Raw genomic sequence first — 16,138 nt, forward strand, 5'->3', positions numbered from 1 at the left:
ACTTTAGTTTCGTTTATTTAGATGTTTTGTAATAAGCTGGGTCGGATCGTTTGAGCTACTTAAATATTTCCCATCCATACCCTTACACCTGGCCCCATTACAACCCTTTTAATGATCTTTTGATTTGCATTTGTGCCAAAGCAGCTTGATGGATTAATATGTACTTATGAGTGATATTGAGAGCTGAGTGATACCGGCACATCTTTTGCTAGTCCATATATTAAACCGAGAGGAGAGATGTTATATTACGAGTGGTATGAGCATGTGTGCCTTAACCGGAAACAAAGTACACCTGTCTGGGCGGCTCTATTGTTTTTATTATAGCATTTAACCGTATTTGTGAGATGTCATTCTAAAAACAGTGTCAGTCTAGGAAACTGGGTATGACCTTAAACCTTACTAGTATTAATGGCGATAATCTACATACCTATTATGGAGGTCGATGTTTGCTTTAGAGTTTTGCTTGAGGGCAAGCAAAAGATAAGTGTGGGGATGTGATGGCCGGTTAATTTGTTTATGTTTTAGTTCGTTTATTGTTTAGTTTTAACTGTTTATTCTAGAACTTTCGATACTTCATACGTGTATTACTGGATTTCAGGTCACAGATGTTAAAGTGCATAATTTGGACATGTGGTGACACGGTATGAAGACCCGGGATGTCCAGCACGCGAAACTAGACAAAGTAAGAAGTTTGCTGATGACACGGCCCGTCGCGATACGCGATGGGCTTGGCTGAAGGCCCACAGCGTATCGCTATGGGTTTAATTTGTTCATTGACTTTCCTGGTCCATCGCGATACGCAATGGACCGTTGAAGACCCCATCGCGTATCGCGATGGGATTCTCAGACGGGAAATTTAGGTTAAATAATATTTTTCATTCTCAAGAACCCTAACTCCGTTTTTACGAACCAAAGGCGATTCCAGCAGTCCATAGAGGCGATTTTGACCACCATAGCTTGTGCCAAGACCTTCCGCATGATCCATATCCTCCGTATCGAAGATTTGATGATGTCTAGGCTCGGCTAATCTCCTAGAATCGCACCCGGGATGTATAGTTTGTAACCATTTACAGTTTTTCTCATGTGATTAAGAATACTTATGTTTTGTTATTGATGATTGATATATGATTATTGATATTTAGTATTTCTGTGTGTTTGGTCGGTTTAGGTTTACGTTGGTCTGAACGATATGTTACCAGTTGCTAGGTAATTAGTCATATAACTGTTTGGTTAGATTGAATACGATAAAACGTACAATTACCCTTAACTGAGTCACACTGGCAAGGACTGTTTGATAACCAGTGCCGTGTGTAAAGTAATTGTTGACGTCTAAGGTTTTGTCTGGTTGATCTGTTTTCAGTTAATCGTTGATGATCAATCTGTTAGGTTGCTTGAGATACTGTTTGGTTGCTTACTTGAATTCCCGGGTGTGATTTGCTTTGTTAACTGCTTAATACTCGTTTGCTTGCTCGTTGCTTAGTTCTCTTAATTCAAACTATTGCTTGTGTGACCAGCACTAAAAACCAGTACTTCATAATATTAAATCTGTTACACGAATAGCATTGACCACATACTCCTTGTGATACAATACCCTACTTGCTCTAACTATTTAGAATAATTAGGTTTTTGATTGACTCAAACGATGGTCATCAGAAGGGCGCAATGTGGCGCTTTGATGGCGCACTTCGCACGCTCGCATTGACACGAGTCGCCTTATTGTTTTTGGAAAATGAAAGTTAGACCAAGACACAACAAATTACTATAGATGAAGGACCTAAAGTAAAAATATGAATCCAGAAACCCATCGCGATACGTGATGAGCTCAAGACAAGACCATCGCGATACGCGATGGTCCGTTATGACTCAGCGACACGTGTCGCATCCGGGTGACACGTGGCAGACGTTAGGGCTGAGTCACCATGCCACGTGTCAATCACCTGTCATTATGATGCACGACATCTATAAAAGGAGGGACTCACTACTCATTTCCCCCACACCAAAACTTTCTCTCTCTACATCATTTTGTGTGCAAGTCTTGTAGTACGTGCCAAACTCTGAAGTTCTGACGGTTTAAGCCTCGATACGCGATATTGAGTATGAGTGCTGCACGATAGGTGATAAATATCTAACTCCGAATACCCATGTGAGGTAGGGGTTCTGTCTAAGTTATTATTTTATTATTATAACTTAGACCATAGTCTGGGGTATAACCCAAACCTTGATTATGATTAAGCATAATATAACTTTTCTTAAGCAAAGGTTATAGTCAAAATGTTGCTTCTTCTTGATTAAGAAATGTAAGCATGTACATACAAGGGGTATAGTCAAAATAGTATTTCTTTATAACTAAGAAATATAATATTTATATAAAAGGATATTATTAACTTAATGTTTTTACTTGAAGAAGAAATATCTATACTGAGTTTCTTCTTCAAGTAAAAACATTAATTTAATAATATCCTTTTATATGAATATTATATTTCTTAGTTATAAAGAAAAACCACTCAGTATAGATATTTCTTCTTGAAGAAAAAACATAGCATATAATTGGTAAATAAAGAAAGGGACTAAAAGTCTAAATGTTTTATATAAACAAATGATTTATCAAGGTTAAAGCTATACAAAACAGACTAAAGGTCTGAAGCTAGATCATTTATCTAGTTATTTATACAAATGTTATTCTCGTACTATATGTCTGAGGTAACAAATCAAGAAGCAAAAATCAGAAAACAGAAATCAGTATCAGAAACTGATCATAAACAGAAAAGGTGAATACGCCCTAAACTTTTACAAACTCTTTTAGAGTCATAATGTTTGCGTAGGATTTATGAATCCTTAAACCTTGTGTTACAATAATAAGAAACAGACACTCTGATTAAAAGTATACATGTGTTTGGATCCATTCATACATGGTGACTCGAAGTTCCCCGAGGCCATGCATATCATCAAAATGCCTCTGGAAGTCTACGGGACTGTTCAGATAAATAATATTGTGTATATGTTTTAATTGTATATGTACTTAGGGTAATTTTATCCCAATTGAGTTGGGTGCCTAATGGGTAGTCACAAATGTATTATTGTTGGTTTCACAAAGGTATTGAAAAGATTTTTACAAAGAGTCAACGTCATTCATCGGCTGTGTGATGACGTATTTTCCAACCCATTTTACAGGAAAACGGAGAGGTTAGAACAGACAAACAAGACATGATAGAAGATTCGAGATATAGTAGTTAGATGTTATCTGGTGGCTCAGATATTTTATTTTAAAGTACTATAAAAAATTATGTTTTCTAAAAGATAGGTATTTGAATTAACAAACAAGTATTTAAACCCGAGTTTTCAATATAATAATATTTTATAAAAGACTTCCGCTGAAAAGAATGCATCTTCTCAAATAAAGTTTTGTAAACATTAATTGGGTATTTTAACCTGTTATTTTATAAATGAATAAATTATATTAAAGACTTTCGCTAAACCAAACCCGCAACTCTGATATATTACAAAACATGTACCAACTATTGGTCACACGTCTAGGCCCTAAGTCGGGGTGTGACAAAATATACATTTTGGAAGCATGTAACTGAATAAACTGAAGTCCCGGGATAATATGTGATAGCACATGATCAAAACTGAAGAATTTGGGTAAAAGTTGGTTTCATCATATCATTTGCTGAAACAGAGTATCATATGCTGAGCATAAGATGCGCGTACATCTAGAGTTTTTAAAGTATGATTTGCTAAATTAAAGTATCATACTCTAAAGTTAAAGTACCATTTGCTGAGCCAGAGTACCATTTTTTGAACCGAATTAAACTACAGAAGTCGTAAATTTAAACTCTATATAAGGCATAAAGAAATATCATATCTTTGGAGGCTGAAGACCATTCTTGAAGAGAAAAACAAATATTATTTCATCGATTCAACTCTGAATTTTGTGAAGATTGAAAATTTCATTAACAATATGAGCGGCTAATCTCTTCGAATCATACCAGATTATGTAATCTAGGTTTATTGTTCTACGCATTTTTCTTTATTAGTCTTTTGTAATTGAATGAATGGTTTAAATTAAGTTGTTAGTATTGTCTTAGATTCATATTTGTTGATATTTATTTGCGTCAGTAACATTGTGAAATGAGGATTGTTATTAAGACTGATTCATACCAGGGTTTGTTAACAGTTTCTGGTTTATGAAGTGTACATTTGTTTGTGATTCATAGAGTGAAGGTTTTCTTACACCAGTTACATATGATAGACGATTGTTAACACCTATGATTAAGAATGTATGTTGGTAAATTTGAATTGTCATGTGTAACATTACGTAAATTTCGGGCCAAAAATGTCAAGTTTTTAAAGTTAAGGGACCAATTCTGCCAGTGTTCAAACTCCAGGGACTAAAATGAAAAATCTGCTTTCTTGACCCATCGCGCTACGCGACAGGTCAAGAGAGACACCCATCGCGTATCGCGATGGGGTGTCTGACAGATTGTGACACGTGGGCCACGTGGCACACGGTGGCAACGGTTTCCGCCACGTGTCACCACGTGGCAACACGTCCGCCACGTGTCGACACGTGGACTCGGCGCCTGCCACGTGTCAGCACGTCGCAGGTCTACTATCTGACACAGCAGGCCTATATCGCGATACGCGATAGGCTTGCCAAGCGACCCATCGCGTATCGCGATAGGGTCCAATTTCAGCCTATAATTAGGCAGCTACGAATTCAGATCCCTCACACCTCAAATCTTGCATATTACTCTCTCACTACTCTGTCTCTAAACCTCGTAAAGCGTGCCCTCGATCCGTCTCGATAAACATATCCCGAAACCTCGTTTTCCGTGCCTATTATCTCAATATTCGTGCCGCATCCCGACGATATTCCAAAGAAGGTGCTGTCCAGAAGTAAAGGTATCTCGAAAAGCGTGCCAAGTGTGGAGGAAGAGTTTGAAGGAAAGAAGGGTTGATTGAGCGGTGTCGAAGTGCTGCCCAAGTGTCTATGGTATTTCTAAGCCAAGCAAGGTAGACATGATGCCCGACCAAAATAATAATAAAATATTATAAAGGCTTAATACCCAAGCCGATGTTATTCTCGATAAACAATGAAAGATATAACAAAGAAAATAAAGAAAAGAAAGATAAATAAATAAATATATATATATATATATATATATATATATATATATATATATATATATATATATATATAAGGTTATTCTTTGTTATAAAATATATTATTTAAGTATAATGAGTATACTTAAATAATAAAGAAAAGAATACGTTTCTTAAAGAAGAAGAAACGTCGGGTTTTAAAAATAAACTAAAGGTTTATAAATTACTATTAAAACTAAAGGTTTTAAAGTAAAAAAGAGATTATGAACTATAGGTTCATCGAGATAAATAAGACTAAAGGTCTTAAGCCGGATCGTGTATCCGACTAACAAAAGTTATACTCGTACTATAGGTGCGAGATAGCAAGAGGAGAACTCACGAACGGTGTTGGAAACCGATCCCTATCAAAAGGTGAATACGCCCCACTTTTACAAACTTGTTTTCAAATAAACAAACGTGTTATGTGTAAAACTTTACATGAGGCTATGTGTCTCTAAAAATATTGTAGATAAGAGTATAAGCCTAGCCCTCAGGTTGTGTAATACGTTTGTCTGGATCCTTACATATGTGGTATGCGGTGGGCACATCGCACCACGCCAGGTCACGACCTCCAGCCACGATGGGCCGAACCAAAGTATGTTCGAGTGAGAATGACCTTGTGTATATTTATGGTACCTAAGTTATGTCGAGACGCTGCGGTGTTTTGCTGAGGTGACCTAGTGTAGAGACTCGAGTTTATGATGATTGTTTAACTTGATTATTCCTAAGCCAAGATGGGTCGAGGCTTTTATGGTCTCGAGGGGTAATTAAGTAAAGAAAATATTTTAAGCGTCAGCATATTCACCAGCATTCGTTGCTGGCGTATTTTTATAACATTTTGCAGGTAACCAAGACTAGAGCTTGAAAGACGAAGAAGCTCAAGAATCCGATGGCTCGGATAACTTCATGTAAATATTAAAACATGGTGGTTTTTGTAAAACTTATAAAACAAGTAAACTAAACGAGACCTTCGTCTCGTCTTTTGTATTGTAAATATTTATAAATATAAACCTTATGTTTTTATAAAGTCTTCCGCATTAACCCGCTACTCTGATTTATTTACAAATGTGGTACCAACTATGGTTCATATTCCTAGGCCTAGATTGGGGGTGTGACAGGTTGGTATCAGAGCCATCGATCTTAGAGAATTGGGTATCATAAAACAATACCCATGCTTCGATCCAAGCGTAGGAAATATTTACTTGTTTAATTGAATAGGGATAAGATTGGTTGGTAACCCTTTCTTTCCCTCTCTACATTCTAAACCACCCAAAGAGATGTCATACGAAGAATTAATAAAGTATTATGATAATGAAGCAAGAAGAGCAAAGAAGTACTACAAATTCCCCAAGGACATCATGAGCAAAGATTACTTCGAGTCATTTTTCAATTTCAACGAAGGATCTAGCCAACAACCCAACATGGAACCAAGTCCTATCTATCATTTGGATAACACTCCACACGAAGTATACCAACTACCGAGGCACTCAAGTTATCATCCGACAAGTCTGCCAATGTACCAACCATCCAAGGTACCGACGTATTATCCTTCCGAGATTCCGACTTATCAACCCATGGAGACTCCACTACATTACTCAGATCCAACATATGTACCGCCAAATCCGCATCCGTCATAGTATTCTTTCCAACAAACAAGTAAAGGAGGAACCCAATTCTCCTTCTTCCAATTGGATGCAATGTCACTCCGATCAACGGAGGTGGCATACCGGCACATCAACAATGGATTCCGCTAATTCCCACATCAACAATGAAGGGCCGTCTCACAAGCCCAAGATGAGAGTGACTATGCCGTATGAAAATATCCATATGCCTGCAATGACCGAAGAAGAACTAGAAGAGGAACCAGAGGAGGAATCGGAAGAGGAACCTGAGGAGGAGACCGACCCTGAAAAGGAATTTCCTGACAATCCAAATGAAGTAGCTACACCAGTGGAGGAACAACACTCAACCCCAAGTTATGGCTCAGTCGATCCATATATGCAATTTCTCCATGAACTCAAGGGTAAGGCATCAACAAGTTTTCCACCTTACCAAGGAGAAATTCCATCCATTGAAGAACAAGCTAAGGAGATCTGTGAGCAAAATGAGACAGCCAATGCATTCTTCAATTATCCCTCCGATATGACTGCAGCATCATACCCGGATCCTAAGAACCACTACGACATTGTGATAATGGGTTACCGCGACTCACCTCTAAGATACGGGTATCCTACCGATGTACCTCAGTCCCAAGAGGAACATTTGGATCGAGCCCTACAAGAAATAGATGAGTTGAGGAAGAAAATTGATGTTGATGGGAAAAAGAAGAAAAAGATGGGAGAAACGCTTCTCCGTAAATGCAACAAGCTAACAAAGGTTGTTAAGAAGTATATGAAGAATTAAGAACAAGTGGATGGCGTGAATCAAAGAAATGAAGTTTATGTGTAATATAGTTTGTATGTGTAATATATGATGTGGTAAGGATAGGAATTTATATATCGCTTGAACAATATATAAGAATGTTGTAAAAATATATATCACTTGTGGTATAAAAAAAAGTATGTTTGATAAGGAAAACGTGTAAAAATTTCAGATAAAAAGATAAAAAGATTAAAGAGAATGTCTAGACAAAGCGATTATCGTGAGGTTTCCCGAAATGAAGCCGAGAAACATGCCACTAAAAGGAAAGGTCCCGAGAAAGCACAAGAGGAACCAATTCCCGACAAGTACATGAATCAAATACAACAAATGATTAGAAAAGCGGTTAGGGAGGAATCAGAAAATAGATCCCAAACAAAACATTCTCATTCTGAAAATCCTTCTCGAAAGTCTGTTTCCAAACCCCGATCTAGACCTTCCCGTATGGATGAAAGCATGCATGAATCAAATGCAGATGGAGGCATGGGACAAGAATTTAAGAAACTCAAAATCGATGGTTGCTCATTCAAAGACTTTAAATACTATGGACCGAAGGAGTTTCACGGGGACAAGGGAGCCATCAACACCGTAAGATGGCTTGAAGAGATGGAGACGATTGTGGTTACAAGTAAGTGTACGGAGAAAGAAAAGATTCAATACTCCGCCTTGATGTTCAAAGGTGAAGTGTTAGAATGGTGGAACACGTTGATCATGAGTAGAGGAAGGGAGGTGATGTATAGCCTGACTTGGAACGAGTTCAAGGAGTTACTGATGTCAAAGTTCTGTCCGATGCACGAGACAGATCAAATTCAAACAAAGTTCTTAGCTCACAAGGTTGTCGGAACAAACCTTCGTGAGTATAACACGAAATTTCACGAGTACTGTCGCCTGGTACCCCAGCTGGTGACCCCCGAATCCAGCAAAGTCACTCGTTATATTTGGGGACTACCACGTGAGATCCGTGATATGGTAAGGTCACACTTGCCACAAACCGCTGACTCCGCGATGGAGTTGGCTGGGTATCTGATGGGCGGAATGATCCGCAATAAAGAGGAAGACAAGAGGGTCGTACCAACACAAGACCCAAAGAAGGAGGGAAGTACCCGTTTTAAGGGTAAAGGAGTCGATCAACGACGATCTGGTTTTAACCTTGGCATCCCACAATGCAAATTTGTAAGAAATACCATAGGGGTAGATGCCATATGAATCCACGACTTTGTGAATCGTGTCACAAGCCCGGCCACGCCACGGCCGATTGTTGGAAGAATAAAATGACTTGCTACAACAGCAAGGAAATGGGACATCTTAGCTTTGAGTGTCCCAAAAATAAGCCCGCGACTAATGGTGCGGGTGGTAGCGGTCAGAAGAATGAGCCTAAGAAAGGCAACGCAAGAGTCTTCGTCCTTGACACCAAGAAAGCGGCTGACACGCCGGAAACCATAACCGGTACGTTCCTTGTTAACAACGCCTATGCTAGAGTCTTGTTTGATTCAGGAGCCAATTTAAGTTTTATAGATTATAAATTTTGTAGTCTATTAAACGAACCTTTAATCAAACTTAATAAAACTCTAAGCGTCGAAACCGCTAATGGTGACATTGTTAAAATCTCCGAAGCTTTAGAAAACGGAAAAATCTTGTTAGCCGGTTATGTTTTTCCTATTCAATTATTACCCATGACTCTTGCTGGTTTTGATGTTGTATTGGGTATGGATTGGTTATTCGACAACCATGCACGTATCCTTTGCAATACCAAGACTGTTGAACTTCAAGCCCCCGATAAACGTACCATACGAATTGAAAGGGATAAAGACGCTGGCCAAGTTAGCCTAATCTCCATGATAAGGGCTAACAAATGTTTGAATCAAGGATGCTTAGCATTCATGGCTTACGTCACCGAAGAATCAAAACCTAAAGAACTTCAACACGTTCCCATTGTTTCCAAGTATGCCGATGTCTTTCCCGATGAACTTCCCGGCATTCCACCCGATTGTGAAGTAGATTTTAGAATCGATCTTATTCCTGGTACTACTCCGATCCCCAAGGCTCCATATCGCCTCGAGCCAACCGAGATGAAAGAACTAAAGAAGCAATTGGACGAACTTCTTGAGAAAGGTTTCATAAGACCTAGTTCATCACCATGGGGAGCGCCAATACTATTTGTCAAGAAGAAGGATGGATCCATGCGGATGTGAATCGACTACCGAGCTCTTAACAAAGTTACAATCAAGAATCGTTACCCACTCCCGCGTATCGATGACCTATTCGATCAACTCCAAGGTGCTAGCTATTTTTCAAAAATCGATCTTCGTTCCGGCTATCACCAACTTAAGGTTCAATCCGAAGACATTACGAAAACTGCCTTTCGAACAAGGTATGGTCATTATGAAATCACCGTTATGCCATTTGGACTCACTAATGCGCCAGCCGCATTTATAGATATGATGAACCGAATGTGTAAACCTTACTTAGATAAATTTGTGATCGTCTTTATCGATGACATACTCATTTACTCTAAGACAAAGAACGATCATGAAAGTCATCTTCGAAAGTTTCTTGAAATTCTAAGAACCGAGAAGTTGTACGCCAAATTCTCGAAATGCGAATTCTGGTTCCACGAAGTGCAATTTCTTGGTCACGTCATTAATGTAAATGGAATTCAAGTGGATCCCGCTAAGATTGAAGCTATCTCTAAGTGGGAAATCCTAAATTCGCCAACCGAGATTCGAAGTTTCTTGGGATTGGCTGGCTACTATGGAAGATTTATTGTAAACTTCTCTAGAATCGCTGTTCCCTTAACTTCTTTGACTCGCAAGAACATTAAATATGAATGGGGGACAAAGCAACAAGAGGCATTTGATATACTTAAACAAAAGCTTACCCAAGCTCCTATATTGGCCTTGCCAGAAGGTATTGAAGACTTCGTGGTCTTTTGCGACGCATCTCATTCCGGCTTGGGATGTGTATTGATGCAACGCAAGAAAGTTATCGCTTACGCCTCTCGTCAACTCAAGGTGCACGAGAAGAACTATACAACTCACGATCTAGAGTTAGGCGCCATAATCTTTGCACTCAAGATATGGAGGCACTATCTCTATGGAGTAAGATTCACCGTGTTCACCGACCATAAAAGTTTAAAACATATTTGCGATCAAAAAGAGATTAATATGCGCCAACGATGCTGGATGGAAACTCTAAACGACTATGACAGCTAAATCGTTTATCATGAAGGTAAAGCCAACGTTGTGGCTGATGCCTTAAGTCGTAAAGAGCATGAAAAGCCAAAAAGAGTCCGAGCGTTAAGGCTAGAACTTCAAATTGATCTTAATGACCAAATCAAATCCGTGCAAACTCAAGCGATCAACGAAAATCAAATCTCCGATGAAAAACGTAACGGAACCATTGACTCGTTGGTCAAAGGTGAAGATGGTATCCTTAGACTTGGAAATAGGATTTGGGTACCAATCGTTGAAGGATTGCGTGAGAAAATCTTAAATAAAGGTCATAAGTCTTAATATACGACGCATCCCGGAAGCGACAAAATGTACCAAAATCTTAAAGCAAATTATTGGTGGAATGGAATGAAGAAGGATGTCGCTTCGCATGTTGCGAAATGTCTCACTTGTTTAAAAGTTAAGGCTGAACACCAAAAGCCTTTGCTTCAGCAACCCGAACTTCCCGTATGGAAGTGGGAGTTGATTACTATGGATTTTATTACTAAACTCCCGAAAACGACTCGACAACACAATGCAATATGGGTAATAGCGGATCGTTTAACTAAGTCCGCACATTTCATACCTATTAACGAGTCATATTCAATGGATAGATTAGCGCGTATATATATGAATAACATCGTTGCTTTGCATGGAGTACCGCTATCTATAATCTCCGATTGAGACAGCCGTTTTACGTCTCACTTTTGGAAAAGCTTCCAACAAGAACTCGGCACAAAGCTAAACCTTAGCACCGCCTATCATCCACAAACCGATGGGCAAAGCGAAAGGACAATCCAAACGTTGGAAGATATGCTCCGCGCTTGTGTAATAGATTTAGGTGGAAGTTGGGATGACCACTTACCCCTAATGGAATTTTCGTACAACAATAGTTATCACACAAGCATTCAAACCACACCATTCGAGGCGTTATATGGTCGAAAGTGTAGAACGCCCGTATGCTGGTCTGAAACCGGAGATAATCAATTATCTGGACCCGAAATAGTCCAAGAAACCACCGAAAAGGTTATTCAAATCAGCGAATGACTTAAGACGGCACGTGATCGTCAAAAGAGTTACGCCGATATCCGCCGTAAGCCGTTAGAGTTCAATGTTGGTGATAAAGTTCTTTTGAAAGTCTTGCCATGGAAAGGCGTAGTCCGTTTTGGCAAGAAAGGCAAACTAAGTCCACGATTCGTTGGACCCTTCGAAGTACTCGAACGAATTGGTACTGTCACATACCGTTTGCAACTACCCGAGGAAATGCAAGGGATACACGACGTATTCCATGTTTCGAATCTACGTAAGTGTCTAGCCGATGAATCTCTTTCGATGCCACTAAAAGATGTTGAAATTAACGAGAACTTAAAATTCATTGAAAAACCCATTCAAATTGAAGATTCGAAAACAAAGAAACTTAAAAGACGAACTTTGAAAATCGTGAAAGTAAAATGGGATTCCCGACGAGGACCTGAGTATACTTGGGAAATCGAGTCCGAAATGAGAAAAAAATAGCCCCACTTATTCTCGTAAGCAATCTCGAGGACGAGATTTATTTCAAGGTGGGGAGGATGTAACATCACGTAAATTTCGGGCCAAAAATGTCAAGTTTTCAAAGTTAAGAGACCAATTCTGCCAATTTTCAAACTCCAGGGACTAAAATGAAAAAAATTGTTTTCTTGACCCCTCGCGTTACGCGACAGGTCAAGAGAGACACCCATCGCGTATCGTGATGGGGTGCCTGACAGATTGTGACACGTGGCACACGGTGGCAACGGTTTCCGCCACGTGTCACCATGTGGCAACACGTCCGCCACGTGTCGCCACATGGACTCGGCGCCTTCCACGTGTCAGCACGTGGCAGGTCTACTATCTGACACATCAGACCTATATCGCGATACGCGATAGGCTTGCCAAGTGACCCATCGTGTATCGCGATAGGGTCCAATTTCAGCCTATAAATAGGCAGCTACGAATTCAGATCCCTCACACCTCAAATCTTGCATATTACTCTCTCACTACTCTCTCTCTAAACCTCATAAAGCGTGCCCTCGATTCGTCTTGATAAACATATCCCAAAACCTCGTTTTCCGTGCCTAGTATCTCAATATTCGTGCCGCATCCCGACGATATTCCAAAGAAGGTGTTGTCCCGACGTCCTGACGATTACCTCGAAGTAAAGGTATCTCGAAAAGCGTGCCAAGTGAGGAGGGAGAGTTTGAAGGAAAGAAGGGTTGATTGAGCGGCGTCGAAGTGCTGCCCAAGTGTCTAGGGTATTTCTAAGCCAAGCAAGGTAGGCATGATGCCCGACCAAAATAATAATAAAATATTATAAAGGCTTAATGCCCAAGTCGATGTTATTCTCGATAAACAAAGAAAGATATAACAAAGAAAATAAAGAAAAGAAAGATAAAATATATATATATATATATATATATATATATATATATATATAAGATTATTCTTTGTTATAAAATATATTATTTAAGTATACTGAGTATACTTAAATAATAAAGAAAAGAATACGTTTCTTAAAGAAGAAGAAACGTCGGGTTTTAAAAATAAACTAAAGGTTTATAAATTACTATTAAAACTAAAGGTTTTAAAGTAAAAAAGAGATTATGAACTAAAGGTTCATCGAGATAAATAAGACTAAAGGTCTTAAGCCGGATCGTGTATCCGACTAACAAAAGTTATACTCGTACTATAGGTGCGAGATAGCAAAAGGAGAACTCACGGACGGTGTTGGAAACCGATCCCTATCAAAAGGTGAATACGCCCCACTTTTACAAACTTGTTTTCAAATAAACAAACGTGTTATATGTAAAACTTTACATGAGGCTACGTGTCTCTAAAAACATTGTAGATAAGAGTATAAGCCTTGCCCTCAAGCTGTGGTATACGTTTGTCTGGATCCTTACATATGTGGTATGCGGTGGGCACATCGCACCAAGCCTGGTCACTACCTCCAGCCACGATGGGCCGAACCAAAGTATGTCCGAGTGAGAATGACCTTGTGTATATTTATGGTACCTAAGTTATGTCGAGACGCTGCGGTGTCTTGCTGAGGTGACCTAGTGTAGAGACTCGAGTTTATGATGATTGTTTAACTTGATTATTCCTAAGCCAAGATGGGCCGAGGCTTACGTGGTCTCGAGGGATAATTAAGTAAAGAAAATATTTTAAGCGTCAGCATATTCACCAGCATTCGTTGCTGACGTATTTTTATAACATTTTGCAGGTAACGAAGACTAGAGCTTGAAAGACGAAGAAGCTCAAGAATCCGATGGCTCGGATAACTTTATGTAAATATTAAAACATGGTGGTTTTTGTAAAACTTATAAAACAAGTAAAACTAAACGAGACATTCGTCTCGTCTTTTGTATTGTGAATATTTATAAATATGATCCTTATGTTTATATAAAGTCTTCCGCATTAACCAGCTACTCTGATTTATTTACAAATGTGGTACCAACTATGGTTCATACTCCTAGGCTGGGAGTGTGACATCATGTGTGTTTAATTGAAATCAAGTCATTTGTGTAGGCTAATCTAGTTTTATAAAATTCTGATCCTCGGTGTGATTTCCTTTTCATAAATTGTTTACAAGCTATTAAAGTGATCATTATTTCAATCTAAAACTATTGCTAGTGTGATAAACACTCAACCATTACTTCATAAAATAATAAACTTCATAGTGATTAAAATCAGTTACACTGAATACTGACCACATACTTTCCGTGGTTCAACACCCTACTTGTCATAACTAGTTTAAAGTGATTAGGGACACTGTTTTATTAATATTTTTTACCTGCCCTTTGACACTGATTAGGTAATCGTACAGAAAGATAGGAAATAAGCTGCATGAAAGGGATTCCCTATGGATTAGTAAGACTTTGTGGCTGAATATTATGAAATTGTTGTACGGGTTTTGGAAAGAAAAGAATGTTGTGTAATAGTAAGGGTGTTTAATTCCCTGTTTTATAAATGAATATTTTATTTAACTTACGAGTAGTCATATAGAGAAATGTTTTTTCATTGTTAAACTTCGAAATAAAACTAAAACGTGTACAAACTGTTGGTCATATGACTCGGCCGGGTGTGACAGTACGTTTATCACGTTAAATTTATTTGTATTAGATCTTAACACATTATTATAAGATATGTTTATCTCGCCCCATATGATTTACAACACTCTTTATTTTAAGATGCCTAATAAACATATTTCGTAGAAAAATTATGTAATTTCTTATTAGTAAAATAAAAGAAATTGATGAAACTAACGTCCAAAAAAGCGAAAGCTAAATTAAAGATATTAACTAGTTAAAAGCAGATTGCATTTTGGAGAATTGACTAAGAGAAAGTCAAAATGTTGTTAAATTGGTAAATGCTTGGACTGGATCAACTTTTTTATTAAAGCTAGTAAACGAGGGTCATAATTAAGAAATCGAAATTTTAACTGCCCTTAATTTGGGTCTTTTGTTTCCTTTTCTAGATGGTTGGATTGCCGAATTGAACTTTTCAAAGTCATTAGCTCTTATGCAATTAATTAATAATAATATTTTACCTTTGTATATTGTCGTATGTTAGTCAACCTATTTGATCCGTTAAGCTTAAATTATCGAATTTTTATAATAAAAAGAAAATATACTTTTCGTTATATGTCTACTATTTTCTTCGATCATGTCGCGTGTGTGTTTTTCTTTTCCCTTTTTTTTTTCTTGTGACACCAAAGTTAAATAATACAAAAGTAGTGAATACAAATGAATTTAAAAAGGAGCAAATATATTATATTAGATATAGGGGAAGCTTTGATTGAAGTTGAGGAAGTGTATAGTGATTCTGAGAAATTAAATTTGTGATTTTCAGATTTTGAGTTTTTCGTTATTAGTTGTCATTTGGTATCGAATACTATACACGGTGAATGTTGTGAGTAAAAGATGGCAATCAAATAATATGCTTTTGATGTTGCTATTGGAGAAGTGAATATTATGATTAATTTTTCAAGGAGTTTAGAGAAATGTGACTAAATGAGGTGATTGATGAAGCTAAGAAAATTGCCATTGAATTGGCTGTTGATCCGTAATTTCCTCAAGACGACCGATTTGTAGAAAAAATAACAATTTGATAAGACACCAAATGAACAAGAAGTTTATTTTCATCCAATGAGGATTTTAAAGTAAATTACTTTTTATGTATTGTTGATCAGGCAATCGTTTCTCTTAAAACAAAATTTGAACAATATATTGAGTACTAAATAGTATTTGTTTTTTTACTTCCTAAAAAGTTGAAGGAAGTTGAAGACAAAAATCTTAAGTCGTACTATATTATTATTTAAGAAGCATTGAAGTATAGAGGAGGATCAG

The 16,138-nt window shown here is 37.9% G+C and overlaps 1 pseudogene across 1 annotated transcript in view; it reads right to left on the reverse strand.

Annotated features, from left to right (window-relative positions):
• Positions 1–6,780, reverse strand: part of LOC143617416 (peroxidase 52-like) — a 30,476-nt pseudogene extending 23,696 nt beyond the window's left edge. The window contains exon 1 of the transcript XR_013150829.1: positions 6,625–6,780. The product of XR_013150829.1 is annotated as a peroxidase 52-like (transcript). The remainder of the gene's footprint in view (positions 1–6,624) is intronic.
• Positions 6,781–16,138: the final 9,358 nt, after the last annotated feature.

Source organism: Bidens hawaiensis, unplaced genomic scaffold (genome assembly GCF_021521415.1).
Source record: "Bidens hawaiensis isolate Kalapana, Puna unplaced genomic scaffold, B.hawaiensis_p1.1 tig00054765_1, whole genome shotgun sequence".
Lineage (NCBI taxonomy): Eukaryota > Viridiplantae > Streptophyta > Magnoliopsida > Asterales > Asteraceae > Bidens > Bidens hawaiensis.